Source organism: Eurosta solidaginis, chromosome 1 (assembly GCF_040869045.1).
Source record: "Eurosta solidaginis isolate ZX-2024a chromosome 1, ASM4086904v1, whole genome shotgun sequence".
Classification (NCBI taxonomy): Eukaryota; Metazoa; Arthropoda; class Insecta; order Diptera; family Tephritidae; genus Eurosta; species Eurosta solidaginis.
In genome coordinates this window covers 281,302,676-281,327,323 of record NC_090319.1, presented here as the reverse complement: position 1 = coordinate 281,327,323, position 24,648 = coordinate 281,302,676, and the positions used below count along the sequence as shown (strand labels likewise).

Below are 24,648 nucleotides of genomic sequence, written 5' to 3'. Positions count from 1 at the left end.
ATAATTGACCAGCGAAAAGTCTGCAATGAAGTTGATCGCAAAGATAAAATGCTACTTACGCCTTTTTTTCGATATAATGGATATTGCTATGAACAACTCATATTTGGGATATAACAAGTTACATGAGAAGAAACTTGTAGAGGGCCGCTTTTGACCAGTCTAGAATTTCGTCAAAATATTGCTCGAAGTCTTATAAATGAATTTTCATATAGGCCGTCCGTAGTGAATATACCGAAGAGTCAAGTCGGTGTGAAGCGAAGTTTACCAATGCATAATATGCAAAAAGTAAATAACATGAAGAGGTGTGTAAATTGCGCTAAGAAACAGATTGAAAATAGGACGCATAACATATGTGTAATGTGCAACGTTCATTTCTGCTATACTAGCAAAAGAAACTGCTTTGCAGATTTCCATAAATGATTTATTTTCCAAAATCTATATATTTTCCCAACAAATTTTTTAAGTTTGCATTATTAGAAAACAAATGATTCCTGCTGTTGCGAAATTCCCATTGAGGTCCATAGGGAAATATTTTTCCCATGAAATTACAAAAAAACTGTGAAATTAATTTAAAAGTCGAATTTTTTTTATGTATTTTGCTTTCAAATCAACTAAATAAAACAGTCGTACAACAAAATTTACGTGTAGTTTTCTTACGGTCCTGAAAGAGTTAAAAGTTAATATGCATAAGCAATTTTCGTATAAAAGTGAAGTAAAATAGAATTAAACGAGCAGAAGTAAAAAGTGAAGAGATAAATGGGATAGAAGTGGGTAGTGAAAAGTGAATTAAGAAACGGGTTAAAGATGCTTGCTTAAGAGCGGTAAATAGCGATAAAAACCTGAAGTTGAAGTGCAGTAATGATTCAAAAAGGGAACAATTTTTTTTTTTTTTAATAAGGAAGACAAAGAATATTTCAGCTACGAAGAGGAATATATGGAAAAAAAAAATCCGTGCTTGCCTCGAGATATGAAAGAAAAAAATTTGCATATAAATTAAAAAAAAAAAATAAATAAAAATGAAAATAAATCAAAACTATTTTTAGCAAAAAGAATATGAGCAACAAAGTTATAATAACAACGTTAAATTACAACAATATGGAAGCCAAACAAAAATACAAAGAAAAGATTAAGCTAAAGCATCTTAGTATATAAAAAACACGTGTCGCAGGTTTGAGGCCAATGGACTCCTAAACTACTGAACCGATTTTGCATTTGTTTTGCACCCTGTGTGTAGTTTGATCTAACTTGAAATATAGGATAGGTTATATCTCAGTATATAGTCGCAATATTATTTTATTGCAATTTTTTTTATTTGTTTATACGTAATATTAAAATGTTACGTGTACGCAGTGCCACTCATATTTTCGGGTGGTGCGGATATACTTCCGTGTAATTGCTTGGTGTTTAATTAAACAACCTGCTTATCAATAAAAAATATTATAGCGAATGATATCAAGTATAGCACATCACCAGGCCCGTCGAGAGGGGGGGGGGGGGGAGGGGTTTCTGAGGGTGCCCTCGATTTAGAGGTACTATGACATATTTTTAATACAGGACAGTCTTTAGTTGTTCCATGTGCAATTTTTAAGCCGAATTTCATTTCGAATCTGCATTTCGTTTTAATATTATAGTGAAGTGTGAAAAATACAAATGTATATATTGTCACGGATATTAGCATCGCTAAGTTATACCATCACTACGGCGATGCTAAGGCCACGATAAGCAGTATTTACGTCAATAATCAAATCATGTATACACATATATAAGGCAGCCGAAAGATGTCACACACAGATGCATTTACTTATACGCCTAAGTATGCGCGAAAGACTGTAAACTACAAACATTCACATCAATAATTCAATCATTATGTATCTACATTAACGAATAAATAATTGCGTCTACACATATGTACGTATACGAGCAGCGGAGCGGCAATGCACAAACACATGCATATATCTTATCTGAGTTGTCACAAGAGAGAGCAATAATTTGTGCACGTAGTTGTGGCTGCCGATTTTGTAGCCGAAACTAACTAGTAAGTTCTGGAAATCGAAGAGCCTAGAAGTATGCAGCGTAAACTATAAAAGCGGGGCAGGCGAGTAAGAAGTAATTCAGTTTGATTTGAGTTGTCAAGTAGTTACGACTAAGACGACATCTAGCGAGCAATAGCAGTATTATTTTGAATAGTGGAGTTTCATTTGAGCTATCAGTTTGGTTATTAAGCTATTCGTTGCACAGTTTGAGTGTTATTGTGAAGTATTTTAATAAAGGCCATTTTTCCATTATTCAATATTGGAGTTATTTATTCAACAGTTTAGCGATACGAACCTAGCAAAAGGGCAAATAAGAGGAATTTGCAGCAAATTCTTTACAATATATAAAAAGGAAGGCTAAAATGTGTGTTAGTTGGTCGCCGGTGTTTGAAGAGATGCGTCGGTCGATTTTGTTCAAACTTTCACACAAGTTGCGTAAACCTCACGTGGTGGTTACTACAGGTACAGGGTCTCGAGATTTAGGCCAAAACGTGGGCCAGTGCATGCCTAGACAGTGTTTATACAATATGGATATCAAATGAAAGCTGTTGATGAGTTCTTTGGTACAGAGTAATATATTATCCAGAGATGGACTGGGACTGGGATTAGGACTGAGACTCGGAGTGGGACTGGGACTGGGACTGGAATAAAATACATACCACCCTCTGGGACAGGCAATAAGGGATGCAGAAGAATGAGAAGGAATTGAGACAAGTGAAAAGAGAGAAGGAGATTGAGAAAGAGATAGAATGAGACGAAGATGGAGATAGATGAAGCGAAAAAGACGGAGGGAGGAGTGAATAAAAGGATTAGGAAAAAGTGCAGAGGTCGACGGAAAAAGCTTATTAAAATGTATGCGGATAGGCCAAATTTAGGGCAGGACAACGTCTGCCGGGTCTTCTATTTATTCATAAGTTTTTAAATGAAGAAATAATAGACAACACAAGCGAATGATAAAAAAGAAAACTGAAGAAACGTTTTAATGGGAAAATAAGCAAGATAAATCAACAGAGACAAAAATAAATGAAAAATTATCTTCCTAATTGCAGGAATCTTAAAAGCTCACTTACTAAAGTCAAATTATAGCAAATTGCAATTAGAAAAACGAGATTATCTGAAAAGTGATGTTTATAAAAGATTTGAAGTAGGTGTGAGGGCAGGCGGTGAGCATCACTTTTAATTGGCGCTTAGCAAATCACGTTCGGTCGTCCCTGCTTTGCGACAAATGACGCCAATTTTATGAATCAAAGTAGAACGAGGCTTCCTCTCCCTGTTTATCACAAATCAACAAAGCTATCCTTGTGCAGCTGTTACACGATACGAGTATCGATATAAATTCAAGAGGTTGATAAGCGCAATACAGCTTCCGCAATCCAATTGTTAAGCTCACCTACGTGAGGTAAATACTGTTACAAGCAGACGAGGCTCTGTCGACCCCAAGTTCTTCAAGGCGGTAGAGCCTAGAAGTTTTAATGTGGGTACATTAATCGTTACCGAGCTGGTCACATCAGCACCTGAAAATGCCCAAAACTTCGATAACGCTCCCCAAAACCTTCGGCGAATATCTTTGCCGTTAATACAACCATAATAACATAGAAATTCTTTCTGTACAGGAGTTCTTTTTTTTTAACTTGTACACACTTTGTACACTCATTGTACTCATTGAATTTCCGTCTAAATACGCCTCATTGGAGAACATCATAAACCTTTCGGTGAACTTTCCCCCAAATAAACCTAGGGCTTTCCTATCATATTCCAGCCAATCATCAGGCCAGGTATGTAGTGAGAGTTATAGAGTATAATTTTTGCTCCCCGAAATATACGCCTTACTTTTCAATTACCTGCTCAGTCTAAACAAGCACTTGTTAATAAGATTCTACATTGCATTTGTATGCTGATATTGTTTTTGATGAGCGAAATTAAAAGAAAGCGAGAGTGGCACATGCCGGAGTAATCAGGAAAAGTGTGGAACCAGACTCGGAGCTGTAAAGTGTCGAAGATCATGTGCAGGTCTTACAACTAACAAAGTTACTCTTTGAAAAGAGGGGGCTGTAGTCTCATGAATCTCTTCTGGATGGATTCTGACTTTTGGCGTCAAATGTTTTCAAATTAGTCCTACTCAGCAACAGCAAATGCAGGAAAGCTTTGAGTATTTGCCAAGAGGTCGGAGTTATTTGGTAGCATACGTTATTTCAGTTTGACCGTTGGGCAAACTTTCGATATCATTATGGACTCTTTCATTCTATGTGAGCTCCTAATAGACCAGCCAGCTCAACCGAACCTTACCTTGTTTTCGCTGTTAGTTCTAGTTTTCAGAAAGATGGAAATCGCTACAATTTCGAATTTATATCTTTCCATAGTGAAGTTGTTGCCAAGGCGCGGATGTGCCGATTACTTCTGTGATGATAGTGATTCTGTGTCTTGTCCTCATAGACCGAAAGACCTACCTTCTTCAACTCTTTATTTGGGTCGAAGCAGTTTGAGCTGACGGCGTGTTTGTAAAGGTCAACGATATCAATATATTCTATGATATCCAGACTAAGCGGATTACAGGCAACTCTAATTCCACAAAGGGAAATAGCAAAGTCAATTCTATTGTCTTGGATCTTACTGATGAACCAAGCTATCAAACAATCTGGGCAGTAATATATTTAATAGGCTTGCAGCCAGAAGAATAAGATTTAATCGATTTGGCAAAATTATTTTCAATCCAAAAGTTTGCATACCATTTTAGATTGCAGTTGCTGTTGTTGGTGTTGTGGCACTGCTTTGCTCCATTCAAAAGGTGCAGTAGCTAACAAATTGTCATAAATATCTTCTGCCAATCAATAGACTTGGACCATAGAGATAAGTTTGTAAGAGGCGAGTTCCACACTGCAATTGAAAAGATGGTTCGTGTCATGTTGAGACACGTTAGATTTGCAGTCAAATCTGATTGTTTAAGTTTTGATTGTATAAATTTGAGTCTACAATCAGTTCGAGATAGTTGATTGCAATCTCGTTGCGTTAATGATCACTGATTGAATAATCACTGACACTATAAAAATCCTAAACTTTTATCATTCGTTCAACAAAATTTGGGCAATCAATCCACAAAATTGTATTCATTTTCAGATGGAAAGCTGAAGCCTATCTCTTAGTTATGAAAAGTCAATTAGGCTAAATGGATCAAAAAAGATTGCAAATTTTATTGTTCCAATATACAAGTAGACTGCAATGAGTGAATGTGAATCGACAATAATTAAAATCATCCAAATTTGAATGCAATAGGTAGATTGCTAACTAGTTGTAAATTTAAAATTTTACAATAACAATTCAATTAAAATAGATTGCAATAAAATTAAATGCGCAATAATTTATTGCAATTCGTAATTTTTTTCAATTAATAAATTTGTTCTTATTTACGACACTGCAACAGATATCGAGTTCGATGCGTTGGGATATCATAGGAAGGTATGGACGTAAAGAAGTTCTTTTCCTCCTGAGATATTTTGTGTTCTGTGGAGAATTTCATTATCTACACGTGCAGGTGATCTTTGGGAAGTTGAAAAACTGCATTAAGGCGAGAAAGTGTATATATCCTTACACTCCTTCTATCTACTCCCTCCTCAATACCCCTATCTAGTACTTTCAACATTTAATCAAATATCGGATACATAATATAAGATACTTACAACAAAACAATATCTGATTGTCGCCGCTGTCGGTGGAATGACCGTAGTGGCAGCGAAGAGTGTGGAACGGCAGAAGGTGAGTGGTATGATAACAAGCGGAACCAGTTGAATAGTGGACATCTCCCTCTGATTCTTTTTTCTGATTTTCATTCAATGATATTCTCTGTTATTACTTTAATCGCCTCGACTGGGTTGTTAATTTCTATTTAGGTTTCCACGCATATTTTTGCAGAATTACGTGTCTACTCGGGCGCCATTTACACTAGAGTGCATTTTTAGCTGTACCCTTTTTCTCTTTCAATAATTTTTTGTTAAGAGTATTGAAAAATGTTTAAGAAATTTGCATATGTTTTTTAATCTAGGATTAACCAAACAATCTGCTAAATAAATCTCATGAGCGCCCGAAACATGTGAATACAAAATAATAATATAAACAAGTGATTCAAAAACGAAAAAAAAATTTAAGAAACATCGCGCGGAAAAGTCGACGACTTCAAAATTCAATGCTAAAAATATAAATAAAAGTGAAGGTAAATAGCGCAAATATCATTGAATTAAATTTAACGAAAAAAAAATAAGTGAAATGAAGAAAAGTAATTCGATGATAAGCATAAAACAAATATAATAAATTCGAACGAAATGAAAGCGCTGCAAGTCACAGACTATCATCGCATACCCGGATATCACAAAGCAAAGAAAAATAACAAACAAACGAAAAAATTAAACGGAATACAACAAACGTCTAATAATTCTACAAAGCAAATGCAAACAAACCGGCAAATCGTCTAAGTATATCTATGGATCATATGTGTACATATATTTAGCTTTCTTATTTGAAACCAGATCTCGACATCTACGATAATATACATATTTAAAAAGCGACATATCATACGTAGATAAAACAAGTAAGGAAGGTTAAGTTCGGGTGTAACCGAACATTACACACTCAGTTGAGAGCTATGGTGACAACAAAAGGGAAAATAACCATGTAGGAAAATGAACTGAGGGTAATCCTGGAATGTGTTTGTATGACATGGGTATCAAATGAAAGGTATTAAGGAGTACTTTATGAGGGAGTGGGCCACAGTTCTATAGGTGAACGCCATTTAGGGATAAAGGTGGATCAGGGTTGACTCTAGAATTTGTTTGTACGATATGGTTATCAAATGAAAGGGGTTAATGAACATTTTAAAAGGAAGTGGGCCTTAGTTCTATAGGTGGACGCCTTTTCGAGATATCGCCATAAAGGTGGACCAGGGGTGACTCTAGAATGCGTTTGTACAATATGGGTATCAAACGAAAGGTGTTAATGAGTATTTTAAAAGAGAGTGGGCCTTAGTTCTATAGGTGGACGCCTTTTCGAGATATCGCCATAAAGGTGGACCAGGGGTGGCTCTAGAATGCGTTTGTATAATATGGGTATCAAACGAAAGGTGTTAATGAGTATTTCAAAAGGGCGTGGGGTTTAGTTCTATAGGTGGACGCCTTTTCGAAATATTGCCATTAAGGTGGACCAGGGGTGACTCTAGAATGTGTTTGTACTATATGGGTATCAAATTAAAGGTATTAATGAAGGTTTTAAAAGGGAGTGGTGGTAGTTGTTGTAGGTGGTCGCCTTTTCGAGATATCGCCATAAAGGTGGACCAGGGATGACTCTAGAATATGTTTGTACGATATGGGTATCAAATTAAAGGTGTTAATGAGTATTTTAAAAGGGAGTGGGGCTTAGTTCTATGGGTGGAAGCCTTTTCGAGATATCGCCATAAAGGTGGACCAGGGGTGACTCTAGAATGTGTTTGTACGATATTGGTATCAAATTAAAGGTATTAATGAGAGTTTTAAAAGGGAGTGGTGGTAGTTGTATATGTGAAGGCATTTTCTAGATATTGACCAAAATGTGGACCAGGGTGACCCAGAACATCATCTGTTGGATACCGCTAATTTATTTATATATGTAATACCACGAAAAGCATTCCTGCCAAGATTTCAAGGGTTTTTTATTTCGCCCTGCAGACATTTTTCATTTCATTCTACTTAATATGGTGGGTGTCACACCCATTTTACAAAATTTTTTTCTAAAGTTATATTTTGCGTCAATGAACCAATCCAAATACCATCTTTCATCCCTTTTTTCGTATTTGGTATAGAATTATGGCATTTTTTTCGTTTTTCGTAATTTTCGATATCGAAAAAGTGGGCGTGGTCATAGTCGGATTCGGCCATTTTTTATACCAATACATAGTGAGTTCAGATAAGTACGTGAACTGAGTTTAGTAAAGATATATCGATTTTTGCTCAAGTTATCGTGTTAATGGCCGCGCGGAAGGACAGACGGTCGACTGTGTATAAAAACTGGGCGTGGCTTCAACCGATTTCGGCCTGTTTCACAGAAATAAGTTACTGTCCCAGAATCTAAGCCCCTACCAAATTTCACAAGGATTGGTAAATTTTTGTTCGACTTATGGCATTAAAAGTATCCTAGACAAATTAAATGAAAAAGGGCGGAGCCACGCCCATTTTGAAATTTTCTTTTACTTTTGCATTTTGTTGCATCATATCATTACTGGAGTTGAATGTTGACATAATTGACTTATATACTGTAAAGATATTAACTTTTCTTTTAAAATTTGACTTTAAACAAATTTTTTTTTTAAAAGTGGGCGTGGTCGTTCTCGATTTTGCTAATTTTTATTAATAATGCAAGTAATAAGAGTAACGTTCCTGCCAAATTTCATCATGATATCTTCAACGACTGCCAAATTACAGCTTGCAAAACTTCTAAATTACCTTCTTTTAAAAGTAGGCGGTGCCACGCCCATTGTCCAAAATTTTACTAGTTTTCTATTCTGCGTCATAAGTTCAACTCACCTACCAAATTTCATCACTTTGTCCGTATTTGGTAAAGTATTATCGCACTTTTTCGATTTTTCGAAATTTTCGATATCGAAAAAGAGGGCGTGGTTATAGTCCGATATCGTTCATTTTAAATAGCGATCTGAGATGAGTTCTCAGGAACCTACATACCAAATCTCATCAAGATACGTCAAGTTACTCAAGTTATCGTGTTAACGGACGGACGGACGGACGGACATGGCTCCATAAAATTTTCTTCGATCCTGATGATTTTGATATATGGAAGTCTATATCTATCTCGATTCCTTTATACCTGTACAACCAACCGCTATCCAATCAAAGTTAATATACTCTGTGAGCTCTGCTCAACTGAGTATAAAAATACCTAAAAGCATTCATATTTAGATGCGTATACCTTTGTAGTTCTAGAATTGTTCAAAAAAATATCAATACCAACTCGTACAGACATCGCAAGTTAAGTCCAAGGAACTACAATAAACTGGCCAGCCACATGACTGCAAATGATCATCATTTTGTTCCAACAAACGAAAGGAAGTGAAAATCAAGTTTTGTGTTCGGTGGCAGCAGCAGCAGCAACAAAAAATTTATAGAAGGTGCGTTAAATAAGCAATATTGTAAAACTATTTATAGATCATACGTTACTGAGACTTTTAAATGGTTATGCATTAAATTCTTTGCTACGATAACATAATCGAGACCGCATTTAAACCCACATGTATATACATACAGCAGCGACCACGAAAATAACACTGGCTATTTTCCATAAAATTTCATATATTCTGTTGTAGCCAAAGAAAAATACACTTCCAGCGATGTTTAAATAGCTAATTCACTTATTCAAGTGTTTTTTCTTTCTTATTGATAAGTGCTTACGGCTCTATTTTTTGTATCATAAAAAGATATCCCGTAATATGACATAATTTGAGTAACAAATGTACTCAACAATTATACACATCATCATGATGCAATTACAAGGTGACTGACGTTGACAGCTTCTCTTCCTAATCCGCCATCTTGATCTCCCACTCTGAAACTCAATTTGCCTATTTGCTAAACTACTTTTTCATTCAGAAGATAAATTCTATTAAAAACCATACAAATCAATTTTTCTGGAGAAGTATGCAACGGCATCACTTTTTTTCTCCAATTCTATTTTGTGTTGACTTTTCTATCATTCAAACTTGTGACAATTCTCAAAAAAATAATTGTTTATTCAACAAAATTATTGAAATTTCACCTAATTTTCTGTGTTATATGATGGTTAGATGTTTTATAATTTTAATAATAGCGATATATATTGTAACGAATGTTAGCAGCACTGAGCGATGTTATCGTCTCTAAGCCGATGCTAAGCAGTGACGTGAATTCACATCCATAGATAAATCACTATGTATCTACATAAACGAAACAATAATTGCGTCTACATATATGTACCATGTACGTATACGAGCAGCGGAGAGTCAATGCACAAACACATGCATATATCTGAGATACTCCTGAAAGTATGCAATGAGAAATACTATAAAATTGTGCAATTGTAGTTACAGCTGAGAACTTTGAGAGCTGCTGGACTAGTAGATTCTGGAAGCTCCTAGAAGATGCGAACGTTGAAATCCAAGAGTATAAAAGGCGGCAATTGTAGAGGCGCTGGAATTCAGTTTGATTTGAGTTGTCAAGCGGTTTCGACTAAGACGCTATCTAGCGAGCAAGAGCAGTATTATTTTGAATAGCAGAGTTTCATTTGAGCTATCAATCAGTTTGGTTCGTTGCACAGTTTGAGTGTTATTGTGAAGTACTTTAATAAAGGCCATTTTGCATTATTACAAATTGGAGTTATTTATTCAACAGTTTAGTGATTCGAACTTAGCGGAGGATTGCAAATAAGAGGATTTGCAAGAAAATTCGTTATAATTGGTGTCAGAAGAGGAATTGTTGAATAAATTCCAGACAACAAGGACATGGCAAAGTTCAGTGAATTGAAGATCCAGCAACTAAAGAAGGAGTTGGAGAGCCGTGGATTGAATACAAGCGGCGTTAAACTCGAACTTCAGGCACGACTACTAGAGGCAATGGAAGCAGAAGGAATTGATGTGGACGAGTATGTATTTTATCCTGATGGGGACGAGACAACAACAAAAATTGAAGAAAAAAATGAAACACCGCAGACAATGGCGAACACAGACTTGAACACAATATTAGCTGCAATATCTGCACAAACGTTGACAGTAACATCCAAGATGGAGGCACAGGAGGCACGCATTTCAGAAATGTCGTCACGAATGTCATCTCAACTGGCATCGCAAGAGACATGCATAACATCCAAGATGGAAAAACAACTAGAATGGCAGGAGAACCGTATAACAGCGAAGATTGAATCACAGGAGACACGTATAACATCGCAATTGGAAGAACAGAAGACATATTTGGCATCTCAACTTGAAGCGCAAGAGGCACGTATATCTGAAATTTCGGCACAAATTTCGGAACAGGCATCATCGCAGATCTTTGCGAAACTGGAAGAGCAGGATGCAAAAATTTTACAACTCGAGGACAAAATTGATGCCGAGATAGAAGCGTTAAAAGGTCGTATGGAGCAGTTACAACTAAACCGCCCAGCTGTACCAGCGAGCAATCCGAAGGTTTCCTTTTCAGGTGTTTAAGATTCAGTTTGAGAAGACCGCAGCAGTGAACAACTGGAGTGCTGAAGATAAAGTTGCTGCACTATTCGTGGCACTGAAAGGATCTGCTGCTGAAATCCTACAGACTATTCCCGAGGGAGAGAGGAACAACTACGAAACATTGATGAGCGCTCTAGAGAGGCGATACGGAAGCGAACACATGAAGCAGATACACCAAATAGAGTTGCAAAACCGCTACCAAAAAGCTAATGAGACTTTGCAGGAGTTTGCGTCAGACGTCGAAAGGCTTGCTCATTTGGCGAATGCCGACGCACTCGTGGAATACACCGAAAGGGTAAAAATTCAGAGCTTTATAAATGGCATACGGAACGTCGAAACGAAGCGAGCCACATACACAAACCCAAAGCCAACATTTGCTGAAACGGTATCACATGCATTGACTCAGGAAACTGCCTCCCTATTGAGTAAACCAGCATATAAGGCTCATCGTGTGGAAGTAGAAAGACCAGAGTGGGTAGACGCAATTTTGGAAGCATTGAAGGATACGCAGCAGAAGAATAATGATGCAGTCAAATGCTTTGAGTGTGGAAAGCCAGGGCATATTGCGCGTTATTGCAACACAAATCCTAACAGTTCAAACAATGTGGGTGGTCGTAAACGCAGAGCAGAAGGAGATGAGCAAATCTCCAAGACAACTCAATCGTTAAACTAAAGCGAGTCAGCAGCAAGGGGCGACAGCTGACTCCCTTAATTGAATGCCCCATAATCTCTATCTCACAAATTGGAAGAAGGTCGAACAATCTTACTGTCGGAGGACATGTGGATGGAAAGGAACGTTTACTGACTGTAGTAACGAGTGCATCTCATTCCATCATTCGAGCGGCTTTAGTCAACAAGAAGATAAGACCATTGCATGGAGCAATATTGCGTACAGCCACTGGAGAAGACAGCACAGTTCTATGAGAAGTATCATGTGGAGTCGCAGTTGGAAACGTCACGGTAGCACACAATTTTATAGTGGCAGAAATTGTTGATGAAATCATAATTGGAGTGGACTTCTTAATCGGCCAGGGCATCAAGATCGACATGCAAAGCAAGACGATGCGATATAAAAACATGGATGTACCACTTAATTTCGGCTACGAGAGAGGCTACAGCAGTAAACGAGTGCTGGTGGAAGAGAGTCAGAAAATACCACCAAAATGCGAAGCAGTCATCTGGGCAAAGGTTGATGGAGATTGTGGGACAAACAAGTTGTGGGTTGTCGAAGCAGCAAACAAATCAGCACTAAAAATACTTGTAGGAAAAACCCTGGCTATGACAAAACAAGATGGACGTACTCCGATAAGAGTACTAAATGAGTTCAAGTCACCACTCAAACTGAGTAAAAGAGTTATTTTGGGAAGATGCCAAGAGGCCGAAGTAGTTATTAACTGTGAACAGCTCCAGGAACACGTTTCATCTAGTAATACTGATCTTTCAAATGACATCACGGCATGGACGCAGGGGCTAGAGGAAGCATATCAGAGTAAGGCAAAACAACAGCTCCTAAAGTACGCGAACATATTTGACCAGGATGGTTCTAAACCAGGCCGCACCAACGTGAAATATCAAATTGACACTGGAGATGCGAGGCCGATCCGTCAAGCTCCACGTAGTGTTCCACTAGCGAAGCGGAAAGTTGTGAGTCAAATCATTCAAGAAATGAGCGACAGCGGCGTCATCGAACCATCAGCTAGTGCATGGAGTACACCGGTAGTACTTGTAAAGAAGAAGGATGGAAAAATGAGGTTTTGCGTTGACTACCGGAAGTTAAATGATGTAACGAAAAATGATAGCTACCCATTGCCAAGAATTGACGACACCCAGGAACCGCTATCTGGTACGAAATGGTTTTCCACGCTGGACTTGAAAAGCGGCTACTGGCAAGTGGAGGTGAAAGAGAAAGATAAAGAGAAAACAGCATTCAGTGTCGGTGATGGTCTTTGGCAATTTACAGTGATGCCTTTTGGACTTTGTAATGCACCAGCTTCTTTTGGGAGACTCATGTACCAGGTACTGAAAGGACTACATTGGAAAACATGCTTGGTGTACCTGGACGACATCATCGTATTGGGCAAGAATTTTGATGAATATCTTAGGAACTTGGAGGAAGTTTTCCAAAGAATAGCTGGCGCTGGTCTGAAGTTAAATCCCAAAAAGTGTGCGCTGTTTAAAAAGGAAGTAAATTATTTGGGTCACAAGGTAACGACAGAGGGCATCTGCACTGCGACCGAAAAGATAGAGGCTGTAAAGGATTGGCCAAGACCACAGAACCTACATGAATTAAGAAGTTTCCTTGGGCTGTGCACATATTACCGCCGATTTGTACAAAATTTTTCCAGCGTAGCCCAAAGCCTCCATGAGCTTACAAGAAAAAATAAAGCTTTTGAATGGAAGAAGGAGCAAGAAGTGGCTTTCCAAACATTGAAGGAGCGTATGCGCACTGCCCCAATGTTAGCATATCCGATTCCAGGAGCAACATTTATTCTAGATACAGATGCGAGTGGATATGCTATAGGAGGCGTTTTATCACAACTGGTCGATGGACAGGAGAAGGTAGTTGCATATTACAGCAGTTCGATTGGAAAACCAGAGCGGAACTACTGCGTTACGCGGAGAGAGCTGTTGGCCTTGGCAGAGTGCATTAAACATTTTCACAAATACCTCTACGGCCAGCGATTCCGTGTCAGGACAGATCATGCAGCTTTAAAATGGCTTCTGCAGTTCCGTAATCCTGGAAGGACAATTGGCACGGTGGATCGAGCGACTACAAAGCTATGACTTTTCCATTGAGCATCGAAAAGGTAGTACCCATGGAAATGCCGATGCAATGTCACGAAGACCATGTAGTTTGGAATGCAAGCACGGTTCAAAGGCCGAGGCTAAAGAAGACATTATAGATGTCCGGCAATGACTATAACATGTACAGATGAATGGCACAAGGAACATCTAAGGAAGTGTCAGCTAGAAGATACAGATCTGTCACATGTTATGCAAGGGCTCGAATGAAACGAAAGACCAAATAGAGAAGAGATGTCAGCAGAGAGTCCCATTGCGAATTCATACTGGGCACAGTGGAACAGTTAAGAATTGATATCCGGTTGCCTTCATCGAGTATGGGAGAGTGAGGATGGTAAATGCAAGAAGAAACTGATAGTTGTTCCCAGAAAGAGGATTCCTGACGTGCTCAGCGAGCTGCATAATGGTCCAAGTGGAGGTCATCTTGGAATCACGAAGACGCTCGAGATTCTATTGGGTTGGTTGCCGTCAGTCGGTCACCGAGTGGATTACCAACTACGAGGTTTGCAACAGAGCGAAAAGGCCCAAAACACGAAGTCATGGCCAGATGAAGCAGTATATTTCAGGTGCACCATTTGAAAGGATCGCCATGGATGTCGCAGGTCCATTTCCTACTAGCAACCACGGAAACAAATACGTACTGGTAGTTAAGGATTATTTCAGTAAATGGCCAGAGGTATACCCCAATCCCAAACCAAGAAGCAGAAACAGTAGCAGAAGTGGTTACCAACGAATGGGTTGCAAGATATGGTGCACCAATGGAGATACATTCTGACCAAGGCAGGAACTTTGAATCAGCTGTGTTCCAAGAAATGTGCAAGAAGTTGGGCATTCGGAAAACACGTACAACTGCATTACATCCTCAGTCCGATGGTATGGTGGAACGTTTCAATAGAACATTGGAAGAGCATTTAAGGAAAGTAGTAGACAAATACCATAAGGAGTGGGATACCCGCATATCATTATTATTGATGGCTTACCGATCAGCAGTGTATGAAACCACGGGCCAAACCCCTGCAAAAGTAATTTTTGGCAATGACCTTCGACTGCCAGCTGATTTGAGGTTTGGGATAGATGCCGATGCGGAAAGAAATGTCAAGAAATCCACTGGTGTCTTGGAAGAAGAGCTGAGAGAGATACAAGATCTTGTAAGGCAACTAGCAAAGATTATGAGTGACAAGATGAAAGCGAGATATGATAAAGCAATTAATTCGGAAGGGTTTCAGGAAGGAGATTTGGTGCTGTTATACAACCCACAACGAAAAAAAGGTTTGTCCCCGAAATTGCAGTGTAATTGGGAAGGCCCATACAAAGTTGTAAAACGGATCAACGATGTAGTTTACCGCATACAAACCATTGGCAAACCACGAACCAAAATGAAAGTGGTTCATTTGGAAAGTCTGGCAGAGTATAGATCGAGAGATTTGTCTGTTCGGGACGATCAGACTTAGGTGGAGGGCCGTGTAACGAATGTTAGCAGCACTGAGCGATGCTATCGTCTCTAAGCCGATGCTAAGCAGTGACGTGAATTCACATCCATAGATCAATCACTATGTATCTACATAAACGAAACAATAATTGCGTCTACACATATGTACCATGTACGTATACGAGCAGCGGAGAGTCAATGCACAAACACATGCATATATCTGAGATACTCCTGAAAGTATGCAATGAGAAAAACTATAAAATTGTGCAATTGTAGTTACAGCTGAGAAGTTTAAGAGCTGCTGGACTAGTAGATTCTGGAAGCCCCTAGAAGCTGCGAACGTTGAAATCCAAGAGTATAAAAGGCGGCAATTGTAGAGGCGCTGGAATTCAGTTTGATTTGAGCTGTCAAGCAGTTTCGACTAGGACGCTATCTAGCGAGCAAGAGCAGTATTATTTTGAATAGTAGAGTTTCATTTGAGTACTTTAAAAAAGGCCATTTTGCATTATTACAAATTGGAGTTATTTATTCAACAGTTTAGTGATTCGAACTTAGCAGAGGATTGCAAATAAGAGGATTTGCAAGTAAATTCGTTACAATATTGTTTTAAATATGTTTTCACAGCTTTATTTACAGGTCTTGGTGTATATAATGCTTGAGACCAGACGTCGTGCAAACAGACGGGCACATAAACACAAACACGACGTGCCACCCATTGCCATCACCTCCACAGAGATTGAAGAAGCCATCAAAAAGGCCAAGCCCGTTAAATTAATAGGCCCAAACGTTATAGCCATGTCAATACTAGAACAGCTTTGCGATGAGAGTGTAGGCTACCAACCTTTCGTTGAATTCCTTTGCCATTCCCAACAGTGGAAAATGGCAAGAGTAGTGCTATAGGACAGCATGGCTCTCTTAATACACGTCCAATGGGAATGGTGTCAAAAGACGTGTTTTGGTCCCAGAATCACTAACCGAAAACAAAAATTTTCAGTAGTTCAAAACATATTAACGAAAAAACCGAAATATGAAGGGTCTCTCCCCGAAACCGGGGGTGTTATTCATATTTTTTTTTTGTGCTGAGCACCTTTATGCGTTCTGCGGTCCACCAGCGGGTTTGGATCAAGACTAAATCCATGCAAATCCCTTTGTACACTAAATATTTTCCTGTGTACAATATTACAACAGCCACATGAAAAGTTTAAATTTCTTCTGCAAATATATCCTCACAGAAGCTAAATTCGCGATCCTATGTCCAAAGCGCAATGATCATTCCACTACTAAAGCCTGGGAAGCCAGCTAATAAAGGTGAGTCATATCGACCGATATCACTCCTTTCGCCAGTTGCGAACACAGGGGAAACCGGCCTCCCTCATTTCACCGCGAATTTTCGCTTAGCCTCCCATCAGCATGGTTTCCGCAAAATGCATAGCACTACCACCGCGCTAAACGACATAAACACCCAGATAAATAACGGACTGAACTAGAAATAGTCCCGTCGACCACGGCACGTCACTCCAAGGTAGAATGTTCACTCCTTCCACTTTGTCTTAAAAGATAGACCGCAAATTATATGAATGGTCAGCAAGCGGCGGTTCAATTACGGGATACACAACCGCAGCAAAATCCTCAAGTCGCTTGCCGGCGGAACTAGGGAAAGAGAGAAAGAAACGTTGCTAACCAGTAAAAAGCAATCGTGTGCTACGCGTGTGGCAGCCTGGTCCTTAAAACACACACTGGAAAAGATGCAGACCTGTCAAAATGCTGTGCTCATAACTCCCACAGCATAACGAAATGCGGACAGTTTTTGCTTAGTTGTCACAAACCTGGACACCCTAGCAAACAACTGCTTGATCTAGCCCCGCCTGAAAGAGGCTTAAGGGAACATCTCCATAGCACTATGATGAGATCCGGCACCTGTCAACACAGTCGTTTGATCCAGACGAACATTAGCAGGCAAAATCCACACAGAATTGGGAAACCCTTTTGCCAGGATGCGCCCGGCGAACCACGTTATCAATATACACTATCCCACCCTTTCAGAAGAAGAGAGCAGCAGAGAGAATTATGAATCAGCTTATTAAATCGGGATGAGATTTTTGCCACCCAAATACAGACCAAGCGTGGCGGCGAAGTATCTTACCACAAATCAGACATAAAATCTGCGTTTTTCAATTGAATGGCGATAGTGTGAAAACATTTACCAGCCATGTTGTGGCACCATTCGCGATAATGGTCCGGATATTTTAGGTGTATGACTTCAAATCGTATGCCTTAAAATGATATCCGCGGTCAGCACCAAAAAGAGTGGCATTATCCCAGGCTTTGTTTCATTTCAATGTCGTTTTATGAGACCCGTCATAAGCCCAGTACGGGGAATTCTAATTTGAAAGTATTAAGCGAAATGTAAGATTAGATGCACGGTCCCAACCTCGTGTCATCTGTTGGCCTATAGAATATACCCGACCACGGAAGCGCTACTTGGGAGTGACTACCTGATTGTAATTTAATACATGCGCTATATAAAGTAGCACACGCATTATTATGCTCGTCAAATGCTATTCACCCGCAGGACGATGTCCCGGTTAATCTAATGAGAAATTGAAGCAGCTAGTTTCATATATTCTCAATAAGCGAAAGCTTCGTTAGATGTGTATTATGATGCCCGATGCTATTTTTGACTTTGGACTCCTGCCCACAGTTGCCTATAAGCATATTGATTGGAGGATAAACATATTGTGACGATTATGAGTGACACTAAGTGATACTCACATCCCTAGCCTGATGCTAAGTAAATAAAGTCAGAACAACAATAAAGCAGACAGTCGCTTGTATCTACATAAACGAATCAATCATTATGTCTACACATATGTAGGTACACGCAGCTGAGAAGCAAGGCACAACCACATGCATATATCTGAGACACTCCTGAAAGTATGCAATGCGAGAAGCTATCAAATCGTGCAATTGAAATTACAGCTGAGAAATTTGAGAGCTGATGGCCAACTAGTAGATTCTGGAAATGGAAGCGCCTAGAAGATGCGAACGTTGAAATCAGAGAGTATAAAAGGCAGTAAATGTAGAGGCGCTGGAATTCAGTTTGATTTCAGCTATCAAGCAGTTTTGATTAAGCACGCAATCTGTCGGGCAATGTAAGAGTTTCATTTGGGCTATCAATCCGTTTGGTTATTAAGCAAGCTATTCGTTGCAAAGTATAAGTGTTATAGTGAAGTACTTTAATAAAGACCATTTTTCCATTATTCATTATTGGAGTTATTTATTCAACAGTTTAGCGATACGAACGTTGGCAGAAGATTGCAAATAAGGGGAATTGCAGTAAATTCGTTGCAGTATTAATAGCCCTTTTCAACACAGAATTTCGCATAATCATAAATTAGCGAGACCTGCATGCTGTATGCCAACTACCAAATACCCTCAAAATATTTATCAAACCATTTCGTCGTTAAGTAAAAATTTGTTTCTAAAGTACTTTGAAGTGACTGTAAAATAATTTCCTTATGGTTAACAAGCACATTACCTATATACAACGGCGGTCACTTTAACCTTTATCCACTTATTTTTGCAAACAAATTACAAAATATGATTTTCGCCACTATTTTGAATTAAGTGCTTTGTTAAAAAAAAGTGCTAGATTTAATACAATTTCAGAAACGGCCTCTTCTGTTCTTCCCCTTTCTCTAATCATTCGCTTTGTATGGAAGTCTTCAAAATGAGCTGTCACTACATATACCACCTTGTCTTTATTACATCATGGCACATCATTATTTACATACTGCTGAATTTGTCTATAGCAAAAAGATACACCGTAATATGGTTTAATACCCTTTCAATGCCTATTAAATGTTAATGCTTTGTTGCTTGCAATGTATATACATACATACTAGAGGTTTATGCCGATAACTTTTTCGGCGGCGCAGGCACTATTATAAACCGGCGGTGGGGGCGTGGGCGGCGCGCCGAATACGCCGTCGTTCTTACTTTAAAAAGTTTGATTTTTCTATTTAAAGAAATAAAATTTAAAAAGGGGTTTATTTTTTGTATTTAAGGAAATTCAAGTTTTGGCCATTTCGTAAATATCCAGGGTTTTTGCCTCAAGATCTCGCAGAAAGTTAAAAAATTTTCAGGATTAGCTCCTTGCGGAGGGACTGTCCTCCTTTCACTTACTCCAGGAAGTTTTCGAACCTAACTCCGGTATAAGGGACTGGTACTGGCTGCGTCTACCGAAAAAGTTTAAGTACTTAAAATGGCCACACTTTTGTATGTATGTCCCGTACAAAGCGTAGTTTCACCGAAAGAGATGTTCTGCGCTAACTCCTAATACTCGTTGTCGACACGATTTCTTCATTTATGGCTCTTTCCTGGTCACGCACACAGGCGACTTACGGTTGCTATTAATGGTCTTTTAATACTTATTACTCTCGTCGCACAGTTTTAACGATGTGCGAGCCAGCACAAAAGCGATAGGGCTGCGACTTGGAACTCATACCTTCGTGAACGTCACTAGCAGCTTCAAGGGTGTAGCTCCGAAGACTTTCTATCGTATTTTTTTTTTGTCGCGCTATTCTGCCGAGCACTACCTGAGAAACACCTTGAAACGTTGGAGCGTAACTATTGGGCCAAGGATGCCGGCCTAGAAATCATAAGCAGTACAAGTGGATATTTTTGCTTAACTCATGGGTGAAAATAGTATAATCATACATCATTTAAATTTTATAAGGATCCTGGATACATTTTTTTAAATGTAGACCAACATTTGCAGACGTTTGCGTTCGAAACATTGTTTCAATAGTCTTGGTTAAAGCAAAACGATATTTTAGAATTAAAGTCGACCGATTTAAAGTTAAAAGATGTTAAGGTTATATGCTCAGTCCAAACTGTTGTTTTCCTGCCTTTTTATACAAGAATTCATTATAAATAACCGCTTAGTTTCAGTTTTCAGACTAGTTCTAGAGTCCACTACGTTAGAGTATCAGCACACCAGGTTTTTTGTTCGACTCTCTGGGCAAAACTTTTGCTTCACCACTTTGAGTGTGCTTGCGAACAACAAAGTCTCACCTGGTAAATATATGTGCCTACGTATTCATATATTTAACAGGAGCCGTAACGTGTAGGTGATATTTAAACTTGGTTGGTAGGCTATAAACAATGGGATTCACTACAAGGGAATAGTTGGGATAGGGCCGCCAATTTTAGGAAATGTCAAACCGGGAGACTTGCGTGTTGCATTATGAAGTGTGAAAATAAAAATTATAATATCAGACGCTATTTTAAAGTTTCGCAAATAAACAACATATGTTTAAATATAAGGCCAAGTAATTTTTCAAACCCTTCTCATACGTACCTATAACTTCAATTTAAGTATGAGGTGAGAATTATTTCGAACGAGAGTTTAAACCCCTGGAACCTACTAGATGATTAACTGATTTCGCCTATTATTTACACCAATCATAATATAGAATTATTAAAAAAATCGACACTTTTTAAAATTATAAGCTTTTATTTAGTTTCACTTCTGTTGTATGTAATGAAATCTTGCAAGTTAAATTTGATATACTGCCCGTTGTCCGATTGAGCTGAAATTTTGCACACATGTATGACTCTGATGAAAATGCAATACTACTTTGCGAGAATTCGATAAATTAATCGATAACACAGTTATCGGTAAAGATTTGTGTTTACTTTGGCATAACAGCCTAAGTCCGATACAAACCCAGCGAAACCTAGCCGTGGATTCTGAGACTAAGACGTGGTGAATCACATGATATTTATATAAGAAAATTTTCTTACAACGTGGTGAATCATACGTGGTGAATCCCACGCTTGCGAAAAGCGGAGACACAACCCTCTGTTGTATTTCTGTGTATAACCAACATTACTGATTTTTTAAGGCTGTTTAACTCTGTAATCTTTGCTGTAATTTATTTTGCTTTTGGAAAAATAACCTATTTGAAATAAGCTGGCTGAAAAATATTGGCATAACAGCTTAAGTTAAATCAACAATGGAAAATCTTGGAAAATTTGAGCAGATGCGGCAATTTCGTGCGTTCGTTGAACGAAATATTGACAATCTATTGATCATCGCTTGGAAATTAGCGACATTCCATCAACTAAGCAGAACTTTAGCAATTCTATTGTTATTATTTGGCTGCTCGAACACACCCATATTAATTGTGCATTAAATCTAAAATATAAAACTCAAAAATGATTCCGGTTGTTATGTCCGCATTTATTTGGTTCAAATACAAAACCAATAATAGCCAAAGCCATAATAATTTACACAGGTCATCAATTCTTTCTCTGATTCAAAAGCTGAGCTACCAGCGCTACCGTCATCAGCTCAGTGTGATCATTGCCAGTAGCGCCAATAACACCAAACTCGTGCCTGACACACAAAAGTCGTTTCACTCAATAGCGCAAGTGAAATGTACTACGTACTTACTACTAAGTAGCGTCAAAAATTCGCTTGGAGTTATTGCGTCAATGAGCTACCATTGAGCTTGCACCGCATTGGCGCTGGCGCCATGCAATTTACATCACTAAAATTACGCGAATACCCAGGCTCATGCCTTTTTTAATCCAGATGGTGAAAACGAAGCAGGGGCAAAACGTATGGTGTATTCCTGGCGCAGCCGTCCCACTTCGTGGAGAATGAACGACTCTACAATGCTCCCTCTTCCCTCTTACCCTAATCTACTCTCTTTGCTTGAAAGAGCAGTGGATGCACCAAAAAATGTTTTAGCGGGATGGGAATGTGCGGGAGCAATACCGCAGATACCTACATTTTAAACAGATGTTTTATTTTAGCTGATATACAAGTAGAGACTTGAATGTACAGTGAAGTTTGTAATTTAGATGCGTTCAACGCAATCTTATGCATTCCAGTAACACCGTAACCCAAAAACTCTGTACAATATAATTTCCGTATTTGAACTCAAGCTTTTAAAATGCTTCCGAGTGCTTTAATCAACGCTATATTTTAATTGTCTTTATGCTGTATCCATGAAATGTTGCAGAATTGGCTCACCAACTCCAAATCAGATTAATTGCAACTTTTCATTATAATAAAAATTAAAGAAAAAACTTTTCTGTTTTTTAAATAAGCTTTTATTATTGGTTAATAAATTTACCTAAAAAGTAAAAAATAAATTGCCTGTAAAGAAATATAACACTTCATAAGTTCATTGTAACCTTTAACGATAATTAGGCTTTTTCGTCTGCGACAAAAAAATTCTATATTGTACATAATTATATATTTTTAACATTAAAAGTTTACATCTAAATTATTAAATCTTACAGTATATATCACAATCCTAATTGTTCTAATAAAAAGCGTGTTAAATTTTGATTTTTTAATTGAGAACATTTAGGACCTCTTTTGCTTGCTATCACAATGTAACACGCTTTTATTATAACAACTATGACTGTAAGATTTAATAATTTAGGTGTAAAGTTTTAATGTTAAAAATATATAATTACTAGCAGACCCGACAGACGTTGTTCTGCCCTAAATTTGGCCTATTGGCATACATTTTAAAAAGCTTTTTCGGTCTAACTCTGCCCTATCCCTCTCTATCCTCACTTTTTCCTAAACTTTTTATTCACTCCTCCCTCCGTCCTTTTGCCTTCATCTCCATCTTCGTCTCATTCTATGTCTTTCTCAGTCTCGTTCTCTCTTTTCTCTTTTCTCAAGTTTTTCTCCTTCTTCTTCATCTCTTATTGCCAGTCCCAGAGGGTGGTATGTATCCCAGTCCCAGTCCGTCTCTGGTATACTTCCCGGAAAAAAGCATCGTAAATACTAATATAGGCAAATTTATATACGAAATTTCAGGCAAATCAAATAGGACGTATATAAATAGGTATGTGGGTATTATTAATTCTTGTCTTTATTTCGACTTCGCATGCATATTTATCAGTTTTGCCAGGTTGATGCGACTAAATCGAATATCACAATGAACTTTAGAGCTCTCAGCAACAGCTGTCATTTGATATCCATAATACACACACATTCTAGGGGTATCCGGGTCCACGTTTTGGCCTATATCTCGAGACCCTAGCCACTCAGCGGTGTAAAACTTACTCTGTATTATAGCACACATCAACAGCTTCAATTTGATACCCATAATACAAAAACACATTCTAGGTATATCCGGGTTCATGTCTTGGCCTATATCTCGAGACCGTAGTCACCCAGCGGAGTAAAACTTACTCTGTACCAAAGCATACATCAACAGCTTGAATTTGATACCCATAATGTAAAACACATTCTAGGTGTATCCGGGTCCACGTTTTGGGCTATATATCGAGACCCTAGCCTCCCAGTTGTATGAAAATTAGCCTGTACTATAGCACTCATCAACAGCTTTCATTTGATATCCATATTGTATAAACACATTCTAGGGGTACCCTTTTCCACGTTTTGGGATATATCTCGAGACTCTAGCCTCCCAGTTGTATGAAAATTATCCTGTACTATAGCACTCATCAACACCTTTCATTTGATATACATATTGTATAAACACATTCTAAGGGTACCCGGGTCTACGCTTTGGGCTATATCTTCAGACCCTAGCCTCGCAGTTGTATGAAAATTATCCTGTACTATAGCACTCATCAACAGTTTTCATTTGATATTCATATTGTATAAACACATTCTAGGGGTACCCGGGTTCACGTTTTGGGATATATCTCGAGACCCTAACCTCCCAGTTATATGAAGATTATCCTGTACTATAGCACTCGTCAACAGCTTTCATTTGATATATATATTGTATAAACACATTCTAGGGGTACCCGGGTTCACATTTTGGGCTATATCTCGAGACCCTAGCCTCCCAGTTGTATGAAAATTATCCTGTACAATAGCACTCATCAACAGCTTTCATTTGATATCCATATTGCATAAACACATTCTAGGGGTACCCGGGTCCACGTTTTGGGCTATATCTCGAGACCCTAGCCTCCCAGTTGTATGAAAATTATCCTATACTATAGCACTCATCAACAGCTTTCATCTGATATCCATATTATATAATCACATTCTAGGGGTACCCGGGTCCACGTTTTGGGCTATATCTGGAGACCCTAGCCTCCCAGTTGTATGCAAATTATCCTGTACTATAGCACTCATCAACAGCTTT

General features: G+C 38.5%; 1 protein-coding gene across 5 annotated transcripts in view; it reads left to right on the top strand.

Annotated features, from left to right (window-relative positions):
- Nucleotides 1–24,648, top strand: part of LOC137237381 (uncharacterized) — a 617,434-nt gene that overhangs the window by 2,128 nt on the left and 590,658 nt on the right. Inside the window, exon 1 of one of the 5 annotated variants that reach the window (XM_067760944.1) lies at nucleotides 8,990–9,174. The exons of the other annotated variants lie outside the window; for them this stretch is intronic. The gene's annotated coding sequence lies outside the window, so the exon portion shown is untranslated. Of the gene's footprint in view, nucleotides 1–8,989; nucleotides 9,175–24,648 lie in introns of those variants that run through there. 5 annotated transcript variants of the gene reach the window in all.